Source organism: Nansenia antarctica (assembly GCF_963989245.1).
Source record: "Nansenia antarctica genome assembly, chromosome: 16".
NCBI classification, from domain to species: domain Eukaryota; kingdom Metazoa; phylum Chordata; class Actinopteri; order Argentiniformes; family Microstomatidae; genus Nansenia; species Nansenia antarctica.
The window spans coordinates 27,398,997-27,416,496 of record NC_137686.1 but is presented as its reverse complement, the minus strand read 5'-3'; the positions used below and the strand labels follow the sequence as shown (position 1 = coordinate 27,416,496).

Here is a 17,500-nt window from a genome sequence, read left to right as displayed (position 1 = left end):
ATAAACATTTTATCTGTGTGTGTGTGTAAAATTCACTGTGGAAATACATAGGGGAGGAGTCGGGACGCCGGCCGAATGCAAGTCTATGGCAGTCCAAATACTTTTGGCTTACACGTGAGCTGTAGCAGCGCTCCAATTGGCTGTCTCCTATTTCCCGGCCGGGGCGCAGAAAAATGCGCCCTGAGCATGCGCAGATTATAGGCTTACCTAGGCTGCAGCCTAGGGCCACTACCACTAGGGGTAGTAAAAATAAAAAAATGTGTGAGACTTGAGAGCCCTGAATATCCGGTTGTTAAGTCTGACGTCAAATGTGACGTTTTGCAATTTCCGGCTCCAAACCAGAAATTCTCCGCACCAGAGTACCTGTGAACTACAGCGGTAGAATGACAGTTCAATCGTTTTTTAGACTGGGATCTATTCATACAACAAGGGACACAGCACTTTCTCGTTTTCCCCATATTGTCAGGGTATTTGAGCCTCGGAAAAGCGCTATATAAATATAATTAATTAATATTATTATTGCGGCATTTCGAAGACAGCGCCTCAGCCAACTTTGGACCCGGAAACACGTCGCGACTTAACAACCGATATTCGGACAGACAACAGGACAGCAACAGAGAGACAGACAACAAGGAGAGGAGAGCAACAGAGAGACAGACAACAGGAGAGGACAGCAACAGAGAGACAGACAACAGGAGAGGACAGCAACAGAGAGACAGACAACAAGGAGAGGAGAGCAACAGAGAGACAGACAACAGGAGAGGACAGCAACAGAGAGACAGACAACAGGAGAGGACAGCAACAGAGAGACAGACAACAAGGAGAGGAGAGCAACAGAGAGACAGACAACAGGAGAGGAGAGCAACAGAGAGACAGACAACAGGAGAGGACAGCAACAGAGAGACAGACAACAAGGAGAGGACAGCAACAGAGAGACAGACAACAGGAGAGGACAGCAACAGAGAGACAGACAACAGGAGAGGAGAGCAATAGAGACAGAACTGAGGTGAGCAACAGAGATAGTTCAGGATGATAACAAACAGTTCAGTATGACAGAGACAACTAATAGAAAGACAACTGTATGATTATAGAGTTTACATGTTCAAGGAAATATTGTATGATAATAGAAAGGTACACTTTAATTTAATTAAAGAAGTCACAAAGAACACATTTATTATCACAATTGCATTGTGTTCCATGTCTTTCTCCATTGAATAAATAATGCCTAGTTGAATGGCTAAACAAGACAACTGTCTGGACAGTACTGCTAGAATTATTCACCTTACCGCTGCACAGATAGACAAAGGGTATAAGTCCATTCTGTTAACATTAGGTCTACTCTGCTAACAAAGACTATTCCAGTTGATTTGTCAGTTGTTGTGCATCATATTTTTGTTGTGTTTGCAGTTTGCCCTTTAATAAGTTATATATACAAATAATTAAGTTATATATATATTCTCATGCTAAAATCGACTGTAAATCCAGATTTTAAAGTTGATAGAGCATGCCCCCATAACCTGTGCCCCACCCAAAATGTTTATCACCAGCCACCACTGGTACGGTCGTGTCAGTGAGAGGAGGTAGTTACGTACGGTCGTGTCAGTGAGAGGAGGTAGTTACGTACGGTCGTGTCAGTGAGAGGAGGTAGTTACGTACGGTCGTGTCAGTGAGAGGAGGTAGTTACGTACGGTCGTGTCAGTGAGAGGAGGTAGTTACGTACGGTCGTGTCAGTGAGAGGAGGTAGTTACGTACGGTGTGGTCAGTGAGAGGAGGTAGTTACGTACAGTCGTGTCAGTGAGAGGAGGTAGTTACGTACAGTCGTGTCAGTGAGAGGAGGTAGTTACGTACGGTCGTGTCAGTGAGACCAGGTAGTTACGTACGGTCGTGTCAGTGAGAGGAGGTAGTTACGTACGGTCGTGTCAGTGAGAGGAGGTAGTTACGTACGGTCGTGTCAGTGAGAGGAGGTAGTTACGTACGGTCGTGTCAGTGAGAGGAGGTAGTTACGTACGGTCGTGTCAGTGAGAGGAGGTAGTTACGTACGGTCGTGTCAGTGAGAGGAGGTAGTTACGTACGGTCGTGTCAGTGAGAGGAGGTAGTTACGTACGGTCGTGTCAGTGAGAGGAGGCAGGACGATGGTCTTCTCCATGGTGTTCATCACCAGCTTCCACAGCTCCTTCAGGACACGCTTCAACACCGTCTTCTCACAGATCTTAGCGAACAGGGACAGGCTGGAGGACACACACACACACACGCACACACGGACACACACACACACACACATGGGAGACACACACACACACAAACACACACGCACACACGCACACACACACACACACACACACACGCACACACACACACACACACACACGCACACACACACACACACACAATTACGTACGCCCATGACATCACTTCCTGTTCCCAGCTGAAAGTAGGTGGTCTAGTGGATAGTAGTGAGTTGGGACTGGTGATCGGAAGGTTGTCAGTTCAAATCCCGCGGGAAACACCACCACCACTAGTGTGCCCTTGAGTAAGACACTTAGCCCTACGTTACTCCAGGGGGAATGACCCTGGAATCTGTAATTGTAAATCACTTTGGATTAAAAGCGTCTGCTAAATGGCAAATTCTAAATTCTAGTTAGCAAACTGTGTGTGATAATACATACAGATACTGTGCGTGTCTGCGTGCGTGTGTGTGTGTGTGTGTGTGTGTGTGTGTGTGTGTCATACTTGATGTCCAGGAAGTCCATGATGGGCTGCAGGACGTTGTCGGCCTCCTGGATCACGTTGCCGTTGGCGGGGACGGTGTTCCCCTTCACCAGCGCCAGGATGTCGCCCATCTGCTTCACGTTCTCCTCGATCTGGGACTGGAAGCTACACACACACACACACACACACACACACACACACACACACACACACACACACACACACACACAGACAGGTTAACACCCAGACAGACAGACAGACAGACAGACAGGTTAACACACACACAGACAGACAGACAGGATGTCGCCCATCTGCTTCACATTCTCCTCGATCTGGGGCTGGAAACTACACACACACAGACAGACAGACAGACAGGCAGGTTAACCACCAGACAGACAGACAGACAGACAGGCTGTCAAATTAACGACCAGATAGACAGACAGACAGACAGACAGACAGACAGGGACACTGTCAAACTAACCACCAGACAGACAGACAGACAGACAGACAGACAGACAGACAGATTAACCACCAGACAGACAGACAGACAGACAGATTAACCACCAGACAGACAGACAGACAGACAGATTAACCACCAGACAGACAGACAGACAGACAGACAGACAGGGACGCTGTCATTCATTCATCTGTTGGTTGGTTTGGTTTGGTCATTTGGACGGACACACACACACACAGATTCAGACACTGACGCAGACATACACGCGTATATGCGTATATGCACACAAACACACACACACACACACACACACACACACACCGACCTGACGGCGAAGATCCGGCTGAGGTCGTCCATGACGTTGTTGAGTTTCACCTGCAGCTCCTTCAGGAAGTCGCTGGCCTCCACGTTCAGCTGCGGACAGGAAGTGATGTAATTTAATTAATAATAATAATTTTGCCATTTAGCAGACGCTTTTAATCCAAAGCGACTTACAATTACGAATTATAGGGACATTCCCCCTGGAGTAACTGAGGGCTAAGTGCCTTACTCAAGGGCACACTAGTAGTGGTGTGGTTTCAGGTGGGATTTGAACTCACAACCTTCCAATCACAAGTCCAACTCACTATCCACTAGACTAGACCACCACTACCCCATGTCATCACATCATCACATCATCCATGGAGGACAAGGCTTCAAATGTGTCCTGACTGACTATACTGACTGTAGACAGTAGATGTGGGCAGTTTTCACATTTAACGGAACAACATTTGTGACAGCAGCTGGCGAAAGCGGGAAAGCCAATTCAGCAACCAATCAAAATGTTCAGACTTTCTTGACACGGAAAAATGTAATTAAATGTCAACGTTGTTGAAAACCAATGACACACTCGCTAGTCAAGCCTAAACATTGCAATGCAATGGATTCGGTGAGTAATCCCCACCACGACTCTACACTGACTGACTAGGTAGTAGTGGATGGGATTACACACCGAATCCATTACATTGTCTGGACTTGTTCCCCATTTAACACTAGAACAGCCGTGCCTTTTTTACCTACTATAAGATCCGCCGCCTCGGGGGTCAAATGACCATAGTCTTTACAACGGAAAGCTGCTACGTACACACAACGACCACTAGTTGTCCGTCTTGTAAACTAGCCTGCCTCCTACACAGAAAAACTGCTAAATACCTTTATACCAGCTTATCCTGAGGTGATTTTGAAAATGTAAGGATACTGGGGTGGTAGAATGCACATATCTAGGAAAGGTCATGAAAGGAGGGTCCTGAAATTTGATCGAGTGCAACGATATAACATTTCTTTTACTCACAGGGTCAAATGACCCCACCCAGGGCTGTTCTAGTGTTAACCGGCTACTGTAACACTTTCACATTTCATATCACAGGTTATATACAGGAATCTTGAGGTTAATTTGAAAGTGACAGTTGGATCTAAGTGACAGTTGACACTAGAACAGCCGTGTCTATGTTATCTACTCAGGGTATATACAGGAATCTTGAGGTTAATTTCAATACCTTTCTAAGACTTTTTAAAGACCTTTTTAAAAAAAAAAAAAAAAATTCCAGACCTCACCGCCACTTCGAGCTGTAACCGTTGACATCAGTGACACCTTTAACTTAACAGTTTTAGTTTGCAATAGACTAGACCACTATCATACAACAGGATTTCCGGTTCATCTTTGTTTTTTTTTGTTTTTTTGAAATTTTCTTTTTATTGTCAATGGTCATTGGTTACAACAATCGTCATTACATTCAACATATCACAATCAACTCAGTTCCTATGACCAAAGTCTTTTTTTCTTTTTTTATATTAAGTAAAGTAAAGACAAGACAAAACGAAAACAAAAACAAACAAAGAAAAAAGAAAAACAATAGCGAGTGAACTTTGGGAGCTTTCATCTTACATATGATAGATTAGAATAGAAAATGATTCAAGAAAATAAACACAATTACATCACCCTCTCATGTTCTTTTAACAATTCAACAGAAATCTGACCTTACAGGTTTAACATATCCAGTCCATTTCGTCCAGATCCGATAGAATTTTTCTACCTGAATTCTAAGGGAGTATGACATCTTTTCCATTACATATATATCATGAATTATATCTATCCATTCATCCACTGTGGGTACGTCTGGCTTTAACCATTTTCTTGTGATAGCCTTTTTACTTGCTACCAGAAGTATCAATATCAATTTTCTGTCGTTATTGTCCCAATTTTCGAATGAGATGTTTCCCAGGTATAAGGTGTCACATTTGAAGGGGATGTTAATTTCAAAAATAGCTTCCAGATTATTGTGTATCTCCCGCCAAAATGGGACTAGATTTGGGCATTCCCAGAATACATGGTAGTGATTGGCTTCATTCAGTCCACAGGATCTCCAACACGCTACACCCGTCCCCTGATGTCGTTTTTGTAGGGGGGTGATAAAAAACCTTGTAAGGTTTTTCCAACTAAATTCTCGCCACGTATTTGAGCATGTCGTTTCCCATTGTAGTTTACATAATCTGTCCCAATCCTCCCCAGAAATAGTAAAATTACCCTCTTTCTCCCATTTCTCTTTAATATATATTGTATTGACTGTTTTGAGATTGATCTGGCGGAAGCCATTGTATAGTCTAGATACCACCTTGTTGCATATCAATGATTTGCTTGCTGATGTAAATACTTCCATAATTCCTGTTACCCCCTCTTCTGATACTCCCCCTAAATTCTGATTGAAATGGTGTCGGACCTGGAGATACCTATAGAAATCATTTTGTTCCAAACCATGTTTTCTCTGTAGCGATTCAAAGCTATGGAATGCCCCCTTGTGGACAAAAGTTAAATAGTTCGAAAGGCCTTTTCCAACCCAGACTTTAAATCTAGCATCTGTTTTGTTTGGAGGGAAGTCTGTGTCATATGCACACCATCTTAGCATTTTAAGTGAGTCCTTTATACCACACAGTTTTACTGTCTCCTGCCAAATCTTCAAAGCCACGTTAATCCAGGGATTATTTTTATTTGTCATGTTGTTTATTAATTCACTATCTGCAACTATCGCTGCTATTTGAACCCCTTCTGTCATTGCACTCTCAATTTCCTTCCATCTTGCAGAGTATGATGGAGTACACCAACACACTACAGGCCTTAATTGAGCCGCGCAATAGTATTCTCGTAAACAAGGAAGGCCAAATCCCCCGTTTTCTTTTCTTAACTGTAGAGTTTTGTATCTGATTCTGGGTTTTTTCCCTTGCCATAAATATCTAGATATTAATTTGTCCCATTCTATAAATTGCTTAGCAGGTATCTCCACTGGAAGAGTCTGGAATAAATACAGTAACCTTGGTAGGATGTTCATCTTAACAGACTCCACCCTAGAGCTCAAACTCAAGAAGGGAATGAGACTCCACCGTAGTACATCTGATTTTAGTTTTACATTCAAAGGGCCATAATTAAGATCAGATAATTTTGAGACATCTTTTGGCAGGTTAACACCTAGGTATTTGATTGAATCTGCATCCCATTTCAGGTTATATTTCCCTCTAATATCGTTGGGTGGGTCATAGTTAAGTGTTAGTACCTGGGTCTTCTGAATATTTAGTTTGTAACCTGAAAGTGTCCCATATTCCTTTAATAAACCCATCAATTTTGGGATTGTCTGTGTGGGCTGTGTTAGATATACCAGGACGTCATCCGCAAAAAGACCAAGTTTATGCTCACCAGCTGCCATGTCTATTCCCTTAATTTCAACATTTTGCCTTATCCATTGGCTCAAAGGCTCAATAAAAAGGCTGAATAGGAGTGGGGAAGCGGGACATCCCTGCCTGGTTCCACGTTCCAGAGTGAAGGATCCCGATAGGGCACCATTAATTTTGATCCTTGCGGATGGGCTATCATATAATGCTTGGAAAGTTGCAATAATAGACTCATGAAAGCCGAATCTCGATAGTACCTTGTATAAAAAGGTCCAACTAACTGAATCGAAAGCTTTCTCAGCGTCCAAACTTACAAGAGCTGCCTCTATTCCGTGTTGTGTGATATGTCTGATAATGTGCAATGACCTTCTAATGTTGTCTTGTGTTTGCCGTTGTCTAATGAATCCTGTCTGATCTAAATGAATGAGTTTAGGTAGAATCCTATCTATTCTTCTGGATAGTATTGATGTAAACAGTCGATAATCGAGCTGGAGAACACTGATAGGGCGATAGCTATTACAATCTAGTTTGTCTTTCCCTTCCTTCGGTATGACTGAAATTATTGCTTCCCTCCACGAGGGTGGAATTTCCCTTTTCTGTAGTACCCAATTAAATGCCTTCAGTAATGTTGGAGCTAATTGTTCTCTAAATGATCTGTACCATTCAGCAGTGAAACCATCTGAACCCGGGGATTTGTTTGCCTTCAATCTCGAAATTGCTGATTGTAATTCCTCTATTGTTATTTCGGCTACCAAGTCTTTATTTTGTTCATTAGTGACAGAGGGTAAATCAAGAGAGGCTAGGAATGACTCAATCTGTAGGTTGTTGTCCACTTGTGGTTGGGAATATAGTGTTTTATAGAACTTTTCGAAACTCTGTTGAATTTTGTCTAGCTTACATTCTATCGCTCCGGATTCGGGGTTCCTTATTTTATAGATTGCATTATCTGCTTGTTGTTTTCTTAGTCTATATGATAAGAGTTTCAATGATTTTCCACCTACTTCATAGTATCTTTGTTTTGTAAATAATAGTTTTTTTTGTATGTCCTGATTGCCTATTTCATTTATCTCGTTCCTTATGTCTTTCATTTCTTGTTTTACCCTGTTATCCAAATTGTTACTGTGTTGTCTTTGTAGATGTTTTAATTTAATTTCCAGGTCATGCAGTCTTTGTCCTCTAAGTTTTTTTATAAGTGAAGTAGTGGCGATGATGTTACCCCTCATTACTGCTTTAAGTGCATCCCAGAGCATATTCGGAGCCACTTCCCCGTTATCGTTTATTTCAAGATATGTTCTAATTTCAGTCTTCATGGCCTCCCTTGTCTCTGGGTTATTCAGGATACTTGAATTCAGCCTCCATATTGTAGACCTTGGCTTTCTATTGAGACACACAGACATGTAAATAGGGCTATGATCAGAGAGGGCAATCGGTCCTATGTCACATTGACTTATTCTATGTAGGTCTCTATTGTAAATTAAAAAATAATCTATCCTTGAGTATACGGCATGGGGGGAGGAGTAGTGGGTGTAGTCCCGGCTGGATGGATACAATTCTCTCCAAACATCTATGATTCCCATTTCCTTCATTAATGCTTTTATCTTCCTACTTATAGGTTTTGACTCTGGATTACCGCTAGATGCATCCAATCTTGGGTTTAAACGAACATTAAAGTCCCCCCCACAGATTAAGATTCCCTGAGATTTTGTGGCCATTAAATCAAATATCTGTCTATAAAACGTCCAGTCACTACCAGGAGGAGCATATACATTCAGTAAACTCACTAGGGTTCCCTCTATTTTCCCTATTATCATTATAAACCTACCATCTTTATCTTTAAACTCTGATATGTGTTCATAGGTCACTGTATTTGATAACAGTATGGCTACACCCCTCCTATGACCTGGTTCGTATGAGGATGAATATACATATTTAAAACCCAGTTTATTCAATTTGGCATGCTCTGTATTGGTAAGGTGGGATTCCTGTAGGTATGCTATTTGTATTCTATCTTTCTTTAATTTTGTTAGGATCTTCCTTCTTTTTATCGGGTTAAGTAAACCATTAACGTTAAAAGAAACTATTCTTATATCTTGCATTTAGGTTATAACATGTGATATTTCCATCATGTACATGAAAAGCTTCCCAGTCGCTACAGTAAACAGTTGTAAATGAAATACACAAACATAGTACTGAAAAATGAACAATGAACAATGAAATACACAAAAATAGTACTGAACACTGAACTGGACTTCCGAAGGAAAAGGTGACATATCACCTTTGGTAATGAGGGGTGCTGGCCACTAAGTGGGGCCCCTCTGTTGCAAAAATAAAAAATAAAAAAGATGTGGCTCTTGGTCAATGACCGAATAGGCTGAAGGAAAAAAAAGAGTCTAGTGACTGTCTATGAACTGTCGGTGTCAGCCTATGTTAACATCTTGAAAAAATAATAATAAGAGTCTCTGGGCTGAAGTGAATCACTCACTCATTATCTGCTGTAGAATCCACATCGCCCCGACGAAACTGCTTCAATCTCTCCCGGACTTGCTGCTGATGTTGGTTCTGGGCTCCACCCCTCCGGGGCTCGGTTGTTTCCCACGGTAGAAGTCGAGTCAGCGTTTCCTCCGTTATGCCCTTGTCCTTGGTCCCGCGAACAGCTCCGTCCAAGTTGAATCCCCGTCTCCGCAGGTCCTCTGCTGCTTGTGTCGCGCTGTTATACATGACGGTGCCTGTATCAAAAAAGACACGCATTCTAGCCAGCGGGGTCTGGAAGCGTATTCCCCTCTCCTTAAGCGCCTTCTTGATGGGTATATATTCCTTCCTTTTGTTCTGCACGTCCGTCGCATAATCATGGTCGAAAAAAACACGTTTGTTTTGGTAAGTGGGTTGCTTTTTCCAGGCGGTATAGAGGACCTTTTCTTTCACTGTAAACTGGAGGAACTTGATGACCATGGATCGCGGTGGAGCTCCTCCGGGTGGTCTGGGCGCCAAGGCACGGTGGGCACGCTCTATCCCCAGGTCACAGTCAAGATCACCTCCCAATTCTGACTTTATCAGTTTTTCAACAAACGCTGCTACGGAGGTACCCTCCGAGTCCTCTGGGATGCCGTAGATCCTGATGTTGTTGCGTCTAGACCTCCCTTCCAAGTCAGACACTTTATCTTGCAACGCCCGCTGATTACCAAGTAACTGGGTGAGGGCATCCTTGACACCAATGTCCCACCGCTCCATTTCAGCCACACCGTCCTCCATCTGCCCCACGCGCTCCTCCGCCCCCTCCACTCGGCCTATCACGTCTTGGATTTGCTGGTTCACTCCTGTCGTGAGTTCATCCATTTGTTTCTTAATGTCCTCTCGGAAATCCGTGAGGAATTCGGAAAAGTCCTTTTTCAATTCAGCTTGCCAAGTTGTCATACCCGCATTCACGACTTCGCTCACCACTTTACGAATCGAGTCCAGCGTTTCATTCTCTCTCAAGCCTCCATCTTGTTCCGTCGGGGTAACGTTAGCTCTGTTGCTAGCTGCTCCGTCTTTCTCAGTTATTCTCTCAGATGGCTTTCGAACCCCAGTACCCTTTCTCTTATATTTGTCCCCCTCCATCATTACGTTGATATATATCAATTCGAGTGCATAAAATATCTTGAATTAGGGGTAATTTAAGGCTGACACCGGAGCTCTGTTATCAGGCTGCCATCTCTGTTCGCGCGCCACCGGAAGTCTCATCTTTGTTTTTTAATAAAACTAATACATTTACGAACTTTTACTAAACGTTTTTAGGACTGAAACTCTTTGGACAGAGTCTAATTCAGAAAAATACACAATTCAAGACCTCATAAAATCGTGATAAGACTTTTTAATACTTATTAAGGATCTTGATTTTCCCAAAATTGATTTATGAACTTTTAATACTTTTCAAGACACCGCGGAATACCCTGTATCAGAACAGCCACCTCAGAGAAACAGGCTGTGAATATGAATGTGGTCATCATCTCTGACTGAGAGAAACAGGCGGTGAATATGAATGTGGTCATCATCTCTGACTGAGAGAAACAGGCGGTGAATATGAATGTGACCATCATCTCTGACTGAGAGAAACAGGCTGTGAATATGAATGTGGTCATCATCTCTGACTGAGAGAAACAGGCGGTGAATATGAATGTGACCATCATCTCTGACTGAGAGAAACAGGTGGTGAATATGAATGTGACCATCATCTCTGACTGAGTCACTCACGTCTTTCCCTCCCATGGCCTCGAACATCTTCTCCAGCTGAACTCTGAGCTGCTGGATGTTGTTGATGATGATGCAGGGCTGAGAGGAGAGAGGGAGAGAGGAATGTCATTAGACACACACATACGCACGCACGCGCACACACACACGCACACACACACACCATACGCATGCACGCACACACTGAGCTCTTTTCTTGCTGGTTTGCATCAGGAGACAGTCCTGATATACAGCTGAGAGCAGAGAGAGAGAGAGATGCTCAGTATTGACACACACACACACACACCCAAACACACACACACCCACACACACACACTGTCTCTCTGTCTCTCTCACACACCGCCCCAAACACACACACACACACACACACACACACACAGTCTCTCTGTCTCTCTCACACACCGCCCCAAACACACACACACACACCTCCGAACACACACACACACACACCCACACACACACACTGTCTCTCTGTCTCTCTCACACACCGCCCCAAACACAAACACACACACACACACACACACACACACACACACACAGACCTCCGAACACACACACACACACACACACACCTCCGAACACACACACACACACACACACACCTCCGAACACACACACACACCTCCAAACACACACACACACACACACACACACAAACACACCTCCGAACACACACACACAAACAGACCTCCGAACACACACACACACACACACACCTCCGAACACACACACACACACACACCTCCGAACACACACACACACACACACACACACCTCCGAACACACACACACACACACACACACACTCCACCACCTGGGCTCAGCTGACGCACCACAGAGCCTGAGGGAATAACAGCTTCTGTACTGAGGTACACTCGGCTGGAAATAGTCACAGACCTGTACTGCGACGTGGCCAATCTGGCAACACGCCGCCTGTTTTTCTAGGCTATGGTGATGAAGCTCAATATGGAGAGATACAGTAGAACTACAGGAGTGTAATGTCCTGGCTTTGCTGTTCAAGGGCAACTATCTGGCAACCTGAACGCAGCCCTGCTAAAAGACTCTTCTACAACTCAGGGGTATTTAAGCAGAGTGTTCTATTTGGCGTCTCTCGGCCCGACGCCAATCTGGCAACCTGACTGAAATTGCACTGAAACCTTTTTTTGATACTGGTTGTCATAAGGGGCTCCATATCTGGCAACGCTAACGGTGACACACACGGCTAATGTCCCTCGTGAATCACAGCACATCAAACCCACCACTTTCTCTTTGGAACACTGGTTGGGAAATTCCTTGGCGATGATGTCGGCGTACGACAGGAGGATGTTGCCTATGGTCTGAGAGAGAGAGAGAGAGAGGGATGGGAGGGGGGGAGGGGGAGAGGGAGAGGGAGAGAGAGGGGGAGAGAGAGGGGGGGAGAGAGGGAGGGAGAGAGAGGGGGAGAGAGAGAGAGGGAGAGGGAGAGAGAGAAGGGGGGGAAGAGGGAGAGAGAGAGAGGGAAGAAGAGAGAGAGGGAAGGGTTCAAATGTCAGTGCAATATATTTAATGTTGTAATTCAAAGTTAGAAAGTTGCCAGTTGGAAGTTGTCAGTTGGAAGTTGCCAGTTAGGAAGGTGTCAGTTGGAAGTTGCCAGTTAGGAAGGTAGGAGGTGGTGTTCCTGCCATGTTGCCATGTTGGTCAGACTAGAGGCGCCTCACCTTGGCGAATCTCTTCATGTAGCTGCCCAAGATCTGGGGGTCGGGACACTCCAGCTTCCTGATGATCTCAAAGCTCTGGTTGAGCTGGGAGAAGACGTCCACCACGCTGCAGGAGAACAGGGCGTGCTCCGACGTCACCTGGAACTGTAGGGGGGAGGGGGGGGGAGGGGGGAGAGGGGGGGGGGGGAGAGAGAGGGGGGGGAGAGACAGAGGAGGTAGGGGAAAGAGGTGTGGGGGGAAGGAAGGAGAGAAGTTAATTGCATGCTTTGATATGAAACTGACCCCTCGTCTTCACGGCAAAAAGTACGATTAAAGATCTTAAATCAAGGCAATTAATGCTTGTCTGAGGCCTGTCTTTAGCCAGGTATGGACCCCAGGGGGAGGGGTCATTAGCTAGGACCTATGGAGACCCAGGGGGAGGGGGAGGGGCCTAAGGAGACCCAGGGGGAGGGGCCTGAGGAGACCCAGTGGGAGGGGCCTATGGAGGCCCAAGGGGAGGGGGAGGGGCCTAAGGAGACCCAGGGGGAGGGGCCTGAGGAGGCCCAGGGGGAGGGGCCTAAGGAGACCAAGGGGGAGGGGCCTAAGGAGACCAAGGGGGAGGGGGAGGGGCCTAAGGAGACCCAGGGGGAGGGGCCTAAGGAGACCCCGGGGGAGGGGGGAGGGGCCTAAGGAGACCCCGGGGGAGGGGGAGGGGCCTAATGAGACCAAGGGGGAGGGGGAGGGGCCTAAGGAGACCCCGGGGGAGGGGGAGGGGCCTAATGACCTGTGTTCTGCTGATGCTGCAGACAGGAAGGTGCCGCGGCCGACAGTAATTAGACCCAGAGGACCGCAGAGGTGTGTGTGTGTGTGTGTGTGTGTGTGTGTGTGTGTGTGTGTGTGTGTGTATGTATGTGTATGTGTGTGTGTGTGTGTGTGTGTGTCTGTGTGTATGTGTGTGTGTGTGTGTGTGTGTGTGTGTGTGTGTGTGTGTGTCTGTGTGTATGTGTGTGTGTGTGTGTGTGTGTGTGTGTGTATGTGTGTGTGTGTGTGTGTGTGTGTGTGTGTGTGTGTGTGTGTGTCTGTGTGTATGTGTGTGTGATGTGTGTGTGTGTGTGTGTGTGTGTCTGTGTGTATGTGTGTGTGTGTATGTGCTGTGTGTGTGTGTGTGTGTGTGTGTCTGTGAGTGTGTGTGTGTGTGTGTGTGTGTGTGAGTGTGTGTGTGTGACTGATCTCCTCCAGGCTGCGGTGTCGTATAATCTCATATCTCTGCAGTTGACATTCCTCATCTCTCCATCTCTCTCTCTCTCTCTCTCCCTCCATCTCCTCTCTCACTCTCTCCACTCTCCACTCTCTCTCACTCTCTCACCCTCCATCTCTCACTCAACACACTCCCCTCTCATCACTCACTCTCCTCTCTCCCTCCCATCTCTCTCACTCTCACCTCTCTCCCACTCTCTCTCACTCCCTCCATCTCTCTCTCACCTCTCTCACCTCCCACACTCACTCCTCTCTCTCTCCCTCCATCACTCTCACCCCACACTCTCTCTCTCCTCACTCTCTCGCCCACCATCACTCACTCTCTCCCCACCATCTCTCTCCCTCCTTCCTCTCTCTCTCTCTCCATCTCTCTCTCTCCTTCTCTCTCTCCATCTCTCTCTCTCTCCCTCCATCTCTCCCTCCCTCATCCCCTCCATCTCTCTCTCCCTCCATCTCTCCTCTCCCTCCCTCTCTCCCTCCATCTCTCCCTCCCTCTCCATCTCTCTCCCTCCTTCTCTCTCTCCTCTCTCTCCATCTCTCCCTCTCCTCTCTCCTCTCTCTCTCTCTCTCTCTCTCTCCCTCTCCATCTCTCTCTCTCTCTCCCTCCATCTCTCCCTCCCTCATCCCTCCATCTCTCTCTCCCTCCATCTCTCTCTCCCTCCCTCCATCTCTCTCTCTCTCCCTCCATCTCTCCCTCCCTCATCCCTCCATCTCTCTCTCCCTCCATCTCTCTCTCCCTCCCTCCATCTCTCTCTCTCCCTCCATCTCCCCCCCCTCCATCTCTCTCTCCCTCCATCTCTCTCTCCCTCATCCCTCCATCTCTCTCCTCTCTCTCTCCATCCCTCCATCTCTCTCTCCCTCATCCCTCCATCTCTCCCTCCCTCCCTCATCCCTCCATCTCTCTCTCTCTCCCTCATCCCTCCATCTCTCTCCTCTCTCTCCATCCCTCCATCTCTCCTCCCTCCCTCATCCCTCCATCTCTCTCTCCCTCCCTCATCCCTCCATCTCTCTCCTCCCTCCCTCATCCCTCCATCTCTTTCTCCCTCCCTCATCCCTCCATCTCTCTCTCCCTCCCTCATCCCTCCATCTCTCTCCCTCCATCTCTCTCCTCTCTCTCTCTCTCCCTCCCTCTTCCCTCCATCTCTCTCTCTCCCTCCACCTCTCTCTCCCTACCTCTTCCCTCCATCTCTCTCTCCCTCCCTCATCCCTCCTTCTCTCTCCCCCCCTCCCTCATCCCTCCATCTCTCTCCCTCCCTCATCTCTCTCTCTCCCTCCCCTCATCCCTTCATCTCTCTCTCTCCATCTCTCCATCTCTCCATCTCTCCCTCATCCCTCCATCTCTCTCTCTCTCTCTCCCTCCCTCATCCCCCCATCTCTCTCTCCATCTCTCTCTGCCTCATCCCTCCATCTCTCTCTCTCCCTCTCTCTCTCTCTCTCTGGTATCGATCCATCATCGATCGACCCGGCCGAGGCCTCTAACCTGCATCTCAGTCTCTGAGTCAGCCCAGGTGCTGAGTCAGACATGAGTGTGTGTGTGTGTGTGTGTGTGTGTGTGTGTGTGTATGTGTGTGTGTGTGTGTGCATGTGTGTGTGTTCCAAACTTTTAATTGATCAACAGATCTTCAGAAGCATACCGACATATCGGACATGTCTGGGAACAAGATGAATTCAACCCACAATCCTTTTATATATTATGTTCTATTTCAGTTGCTATTTCTTGGGGAAGTCATATTTTCTAGAACATATATATATATATACTGTACCGTATATGTATAAAGTGGAAGAATTGTGAGGTGTGACAGTGTCTCACAGAGGAAAGAGAGAGAAAAGAGAAAAGAGAAAAGAGAGAGAGAGATGTTTACCCCTGTCTCACAGAGGAAAGAGACAGATGTTTACCCTGTCTCACAGAGGAAAGAGACAGATGTTTACCCTTTTTCATAGTCCAGTGGTTCTCAAACCTCTCCTCCCTCAGCCGCTCCACATATCTGATCTGTTCCACCACCACCACACCTGACTCAACTAATCAAGTACAAATCACAGAGGACATAGAGACGTGTTTACCCCGTCCTTAGTGTCCCTGGTCAGCGCTCCGTGCAGGAAGTCTCTGGACACTTCCTCGTTCTCGTCCAACCACTGGATGACAAATGGCTCGAACCACCTATGGGGCCGCAGAGGGGGCGGGACAAACAGAGGCAGGGGGGCGGGACAAACAGAGTCATCCTAAAGTCATCCTAAATGACTAAAATCCATTTAGTCATTCCTAAATTTCGTTGTTTGGTACCTGTACTGTAGCAATGACAATAAAGTCCATTCATTCATTCATCAAGTAAGTAAGTAAGTAATGTTTATACAGCACAATTTTACAACGACAAACAGCCGCCCAAAGTGCTTAACAGATAAAAAGAGAAAACAAGATAAAATACAGATAAAATACAGATAAAATACAGATAAAAAAACAGATAAAATAGATAAAATACACTAAAAAACAAGGTGCAATACAAGTGCAGAAATAAAAGTGGAAAGGACTTGATAATAAGCAGATGATAATAATTATAAGAGAGAGAGAGAGAGAGAGAGAGGGAGATAGAGAGAGAGAGAGAGAGAGAGAGAGAGAGAGAGAGAGAGAGGGAGAGAGAGAGAGAGAGAGAGAGAGAGAGAGAGAGAGAGAGAGAGAGAGAGGGAGATAGAGAGAGAGAGAGAGAGAGGAAGACTCACGCGGGGTACTCAGGGACACTCTTCTGGAAGAAGGGCAGCTCCTTGCAGTACTCGTTGTAGAGCCACTTCACCTTGAAGTGCAGGTTCATGTAGTCTGCACTCTTACACAGACGATGCTTCTCGTGCTCTGGTGGACATACACAACCACAGGGTGAGACACACACACACACACACACACACACACACAATCATGGGATGAGTCCTCTCACTTATCACGCGCACACACACACACACACATACATGCAAACACGCGCATACACAAGCAGACACACAAACACGCACGCACGCAGGCATGCAGACATGCACACAGCCTCACACACACACACACACACACACACACACAGACACACACACACACACACACACACACACACACCCTTACCCTCCATGGCGTATCTGATGTCCTGAGCGAACATGTTCCACATCACCTCAGCGCTGATCTTGCCCACGTTCAGTTCCTGTGGAAACCTGTAGGAGGGCAGTAGAGAGCACACGTTTTTTGTGGGAGGTGATGTGTGTGTGTGTGTGTGTGTGTGTATGTGTGTGTGTATACAGTATATGTGTGTGGGGGCAATCATGTTGATGCTGCTGTTGGGAGCAATCACTGACACTGGAAGAAGCACTGCACAGCCATAGAGGCCGGTGGAGGTAGAAATCAGAGGATTCGGAGGGGCTCATCGTAACGCGTTCGATACTGTTTCCTGATTCCAATGAGCCCCCATCCTCCGATTTCTACAGGTGGGGGTGTAGGAGGGAGGGG

At 46.3% G+C, this 17,500-nt stretch overlaps 1 pseudogene across 1 annotated transcript in view; it reads right to left on the bottom strand.

Moving 5' to 3' along the window:
- Positions 1–17,500, bottom strand: part of LOC308172213 (protein unc-13 homolog A-like) — a 38,148-nt pseudogene that overhangs the window by 10,522 nt on the left and 10,126 nt on the right. Inside the window, exons 6-15 of the transcript in view lie at positions 17,123–17,208; positions 16,741–16,867; positions 16,087–16,183; positions 12,790–12,933; positions 12,352–12,429; positions 11,096–11,173; positions 3,492–3,580; positions 3,030–3,054; positions 2,731–2,849; positions 2,105–2,228 (exon numbers count right to left, since the gene is read on the bottom strand). The product of the transcript in view is annotated as a protein unc-13 homolog A-like (transcript). The remainder of the gene's footprint in view (positions 1–2,104; positions 2,229–2,730; positions 2,850–3,029; positions 3,055–3,491; positions 3,581–11,095; positions 11,174–12,351; positions 12,430–12,789; positions 12,934–16,086; positions 16,184–16,740; positions 16,868–17,122; positions 17,209–17,500) is intronic.